This window comes from Zalophus californianus, chromosome 3 (genome assembly GCF_009762305.2).
Source record: "Zalophus californianus isolate mZalCal1 chromosome 3, mZalCal1.pri.v2, whole genome shotgun sequence".
NCBI lineage: Eukaryota > Metazoa > Chordata > Mammalia > Carnivora > Otariidae > Zalophus > Zalophus californianus.
The window spans coordinates 174,566,177-174,572,207 of NC_045597.1; positions in this window are offsets into that span (position 1 = coordinate 174,566,177).

Here is a 6,031-nt window from a genome sequence, read left to right on the forward strand (position 1 = left end):
GGTCAGGAGGAAGGGGAATGTCCTCCCTCAAGTGGCCTTGGCCTAGGGAAACTTAAAAGACCCCAGTCCAGGCGAAATCCTCCAGTAAAACCACAGGAATCTGGTGTCTCCCCCTGGACTCCCAGCTGAATGAAGCTCGTGCCCCTGGGTTGCCCCTGGGTGGGCACTGAGGGAGGAGAGGTAGAGCGAGTGCCTTTCTCTCTCCCAAGCTCAGGTGCATGGCAGAGGGAGGCAGAACAGGGAGACCCTGGAATTGTGGTCCTCTGGCCCCTAAAATAAGGAGAGCTCCCTTCTGTGCGGGGGTGGGGGGGTGACAGCCCTAGGGCCTCAAGGAAAGGGAGCGGGGCTGGTGTGCACCAGCGTGTTCACGACAGCGTTGCCTGAGAATTCAGGTGCTGCTCCAAGGGGCCCGAGTAACTGGCTTCTAGAACAGCAACGTTAACAAAGACGGACTACACATGCGCAGATGTAGGCCCTATTTCTGAAGCAGACTTCTATGTGAGAGCTCAACCCACTGTGTTCCGGGGGCCCCTAACCCCTGGCGAATTGCAGGGGGCTCCCTGACGGTGCGGTGGGCCACCGGGAAAGGAGTGCTCCACTCCCTCCTCTCCCTAGCACAGGGCACAGAGCCCCACCTTTCACGGTAGCCCCTCTTCCGTGTCTGGAGTCTGACCCTTTTCTGCCGGGGAGGCGAAGGAAGGTGGCTCTGCTCCACCCATATCCTCCTGACCTTCCTTCTAGAGGCAGAGAGAGACATTTGGGGCCCTCACGGGTGGTGGTGATGGTGGTGGTGGCGGTGGGGGATGAGCTTCTCCCCTTAGAAGAAAACCAGGTCCCCCGAAGCAGACCTGCCCTAGCCAGAGTGCTCTAGGTCGCACCAGGCCAAGGCCAAGGCCAGCCGGCCATTTGGTCATTTAGCTAGGCCATTTGGTCTGCTGCTCTGGAAGTGAGTTAATTCAGTTACTCCTCATGAATCCATAAAGGAGGCACTATTAGCTCTACTTTACAGATGAAGAGAAAAGTCTACAGAGGTGCCCAACCTCCATGGCCCAGGCTGGGACCCCTAACTCCAGAGTGTGGGTGCTGCTCAACCCTGAGTTATGCTGCCCTCTCTGGGCGGAAGCAAGGCGGGCTGCCTGGAGAGAGCGTAGGGCACTCTGGACATGGGTTGGATCTGCCCCCTGTGGGTCAGCCATCCCTCCCTGGGCTCTGATTCTCTTTCATCCATGGGTGAGGGTGCTCCTGCCACCCCTCTCTGTGCCCCTCAGCTGTAGCCCGGAGCTGGTGTCTGCTGTCTGGGGACGGGGCAGCTGGTGCTGGCTCACCCCGCAGGTGCAGCAGTTCCCAACCTTGGCTGACACTGGAGTTGACTGGGGCACTTAAAATACTCATGTCAGTGCCCCACCATCGGAAAGTCTGATCTGACTGGCCTGGAGTGGAGCCCAGGTAGGATGGTTGGTTGGTTGGCTGGTTGGTTTTAAGGTTCCCAGGTGATTCTCATGCCGAGCTGGACAAGAGGAAATGCTGGAGTCAGGACACCTGGTTTTGAATCCTGTCCCACCGCTTGCTGTTTTATGGCCCTGGAGCTACATAACTCGCCTTATCTGAGACTCAGTTTTCCTCATCTGTCTAATGGGGATGATCTCAACCTCAAATAGCAGGGTGATATCAATGTGAGACTGTGGATGTGCTTTGAAAACTAGAGGACCTTATAAAATGGGAGGGGTATCATGGGGCCGTTGCAGGAGTAAACACCATGCCAGCCCCCATGCCCCAAGGCTTCCGACTCGGTCATCTCTGTAATATTTTTGCAGAGTGCTTCTGAGGACATCACAACCTCCTTGCCCGTTTCTATGTCACTTGCCCACAGCCTCCCTGTCCTCTAAACCCTCTGAAGAGGAGGATTTTGTGGGTGTGCGAGCAAGCACTCCGAGGTGGCTCTACCTACAGGAACCCCACTGACGGATGGATAGTATGCCCTCGAAACCTTTGCTGACGGAAAATATTGCATCCAAGTGGGAAGATGGCTGGGCAGGGATCTTGAGGATGTCAAGCCCGCTGGAGCCTTCTGGAACTGCCTGGCTGTGGACAAACACTGGAGCTATACTGCCACCTTGGGGCAGCACAGGGAACTGCAGCTGAGTTTACCCTGGCCCTCCGAGGGTCATTTTTGCTCAAGCCGTGGTCCCAGGAGTCCACTGTGGGTGTTAAACTTGCAGAAGCAGGGGACCTGTCGTTGCAGGCTGCCTGAGCTAGAAGCTTGGGAAGGCATCTGGGAATCTGCACTGGGGCATGCCCTCTGGGCAATTCTAAAGCATGGAATCACCCAATTTCTCTGTGACCCAATTTGTAGAAATCAGGGCACCTTCAGAACCCCTTGTTCAGAAATTATTAAGAATGTCAAGACAGCGACAGCAGAGCATTAAGCCAAGCACAGGTCCTGCGTGACTGCATGGGATGCATGCCTGGGAAGCCGGCCCTGTTCTTAAGCCCTCTGGATTTGGAGGGCCACCACTTGCAGTGACCACGGGTGTTAGACGCATCTTGAGTACTGGCTCCATTTGATGTGGTAGGTGAGAGCATGAGCCTGGAGGTAGGGCAGTCTTTGGACAGAATTTGGGCTCTACTACTTATGACTTACTCGACTTTGGACACATTCCTAACCTCTGAGCCTCATCTACTTCATCTTTAAGTATTGGGATAATTTCTATTCCAAAGAATTGCTTTGAGAATATAAAATCACTTCTGTGATATAGTAAGTGCTGCCTCAATGGAATTAGTCCTGCATCCTAGGGTCCGTGGTCGGGTTTTAGGATGTGAAGATGAAGTAGACTGTGGTCCCCGTCCTGAAGGGCTGACACTGGAGTGGACAAAACAGCCACGGAAGTCCACCCTGACCAGGGGACAGAGGTGTGCCCAGGTGCCCTTAGGAGGAATATCTGCACAGATATTGTCCCACAGGGGCTGCAAAGACAGTTGTAAGGGGGAAGCAGGGACGTGGAAGGGGAGGATTTGGGATGTGTGTGGGGGAGGTGGGGTTCAGGCAGAGAGAGCACGAGCCACTCGCGGGCCTGAGGCTCCCTGTGATGGAGGGAGGGTGTGGATAGAGAAGCAGCTGGAGAGGAAGGCGGAGGAGAGCTCGTCAGGAAGGACTTTGGGGGTCTTGCTGAGAGGTTTCCGCTTTGGACTGAAAGGACAGCATTTAAGCAGAGGACGGACCTGGCCGGATCTGTGTTTCAGACGGCGAATCCCTACTGTGATATCTGCGAGGAGGACCTGGCAGGAAGGAATGGCAGTGATCCAGGTGAGAAAGGAGTGTGATTTGGACGAGGCAGGGCAAGTGGGGAGCAAGGTCAGATGGGAGAGTTTTCCACGAGGCGGTTGATTCCTGGGACCTGGGCGCTCGCTGGATGTAGCAGGTAAATGAGGAGTCCGCAATGACAGTAGGGGTCAGGCTGCTGCTGCAATGACAGTAGGGGTCAGGGTCAGGCTGCTGCTGCAATGACAGTAGGGGTCAGGCTGCTGCTGCAATGGCAGTAGGGGTCAGGCTGCTGCTGCAATGACAGTAGGGGTCAGGCTGCTGCTGGGTGGATGCTGGCTGGTACCATCCTCTGGGATTGCAACCAGAAGGGGAGGAGGGATATGGGAAGAGAAGAGGGGAGAGTTTAGGAGGAAAAGTGATGAGTTCAAATGTTGTTCTTGTTTTTGAACTTGTAGTTTGTAAGGTGTGAGATAAGATAGGCAAGGTCCCTGAGCGTACGGGATGCTTCCATCACCCTCATGCTGACGTCTAGGTTCAAGAACAAGACCCAATGTTTCTATCCACAAGATGCTCTTCCTATGTGCCCCCTTCACTCCCTCTCCATCACCCACACAGCAGGAGAGGGGAGTTGTTGGAGAAGGGGCAGGAGCGGCAGGTGGGAAGGGCTGTCCTTTGGAAACAGGAAGACGGGTTCGGGAGAGGGGAACAGGGTGGTGGTTTTCTGGCTGACTCCTCAGGGGTTTGGATGGGAAGGTAGGAGACTTTCACGGGCAGGTCTTGCATTTCTCTGAGGGGGAGAAGGCAGTATGGGGAGAAGCATGAAAGGGTGTTGTACACACGAGGGGATGTGGGAGCGAGACAACTCTAGCAGGTTCCACAGGCAGGATTTGGAGCTTGAGGATTCCGTGATGATAAGCCCTCACTGTGGTGAGACTTTCTCCATCGGGGCTCAGCAGGGTTGGGCGGGAGTGCCAGGGTTGGCTGGTGAGGCTTCTCCAGGGTTGAGGTGCTGCAGGGCGGGAGAGACCCAGACAGTGGAGCCCTGGGTCTCGTCTCCCTAGGGAAGGGGGCAAAGCCAGAGAGGCTTGATGGGTTGGAAAATAGAATGGGGAGGCCAAAGACTCATTCTCCCATCAGTAAAATGCTGACATTGCAGCCCCCATCCGGCTTCTCGCCGTAATATAGACTACAATCAGAGTGGGAGAGTGGGCTGTTCAGACTCTCCACGTGGAGCGCTGAGGCTCAGCATGTGGCTTCTGAGCTTTGAGGAGATGGAGACGAGACTGGTGAAGTCAAGAGCATAAGGAGCAGTGTCTCTGGAATTTAGCCTTGGACCAGCTTGGCATGCTGGGGATGGGGAGGGTAGCATATGAGCAGGCTGCAGGTGCCAGCCCAGTCCTCCTGGGTCACAAAGACCCCGTGAGGGTCTGATCACCGGAGTGCTGCGTGGGTTGTTCTGATGACCCCTGAGCTGTGTGGGGTAGGGTGGGGCCCGGGGCCCATCAGCCAGGAGCTGGAATCCTAGATGACCTCATGGGTGAGCAGGGAGTTCACAGTCGAGGGCTGTCAGGGCAGAGAGGAGGCCCAAGGGCAGCAGAGGAGCATGGGAGAGTGGGCCCTAAGGGAGGAGCAGTGGGGAGAAGATGCCTGGTTGGCTCCCACCCACCCCAGCAGCACGTGGGTGGCAGTAGGCTGAGCAGTTGCCGATGGAAAGGCCAGGAGATAGTCGCGCGGCAGGTGGTGCCAGGTAGCTGGACCAGCATAGCCTTCCGAATGCCACTCTTCCTGAGCCCCCCCATTAAGCCCCCCTGCAAAGGAAAGTGGGAAGACTCCGGATCCTTCTCTGTACGTCCTAGTGCAGCGAGGCAGAGGCAAGGCCAAGGGGCCTGTTCCGTCTTTGCCTTTACTGCTGGGCGCTGGCTGAGGGACCGCACTGCTGAAGGGTCTCAGGGAAGAGAGTTTCAGTGACCCCTTCAGAAAGATGCACGCCCAGCGACAGGCCAACCGCTTGCCAGGCTGGGATGCTCCCAATTACTCTACCGGCCCCATGCCTTGGATGCGGCAGGGTGCTGGGGTTTGGGCTGGGCAGAGTGGGGGTGCTGGGCCCGAGGACTGGGAGGCCCTGTAGGGTGCCGTCGGGGGGATGCATAAAGGGCAGGGTGCTGCTGTGCACCCCACACGTGAAGGGGACACATGGAGATTGGGAAGAAGGGGCCCAGGAGGAAGGAAAGGCAGACGTAGGACAATGGCTGGAAGGTTAAAGTCAGAGTCACCGGGTGTTTCATAGGTTTCTTCTTCACTGGGCGGAGACAGCTGGGGGCTGGGTAGGAGCGGGTGGTAGGATGCACACTGGCCCAGAGGTTCCCAGGAGTTAAGAGCTTATGAAGCACTAGAATAAGTAACTGAGGAATGTTCTAGAAATGCCTTCCTGAAAATCCTCTCCAAGGAAAGGAGACCCATCATGGGCTGAAGGGTAGATTAAGGCCACTCTACTTAATAGCAGGGCTGTTAGTGACAGCAGTCGCTGAGCACGCACTGACCACTTGCGGCCGTAAGCACGCTGCGTACATTAACTCAATGGGATATTTTGAACGGATGGAGAAGGGAGCACCCAGGTTTGGGTGGGAGGCCGGGTCTGGGGGCTCCCCTTGGCCTTGCTTCTGCCTGGTCTGTTCTCCTTGCCCTCTGGAGTGTGGCCTGAGTGGACCCCCACGTGCCTCTCGCCCTTCACCTGCCTTCCCTGGGCCCTCGGAGGACGCTGACGCAGGC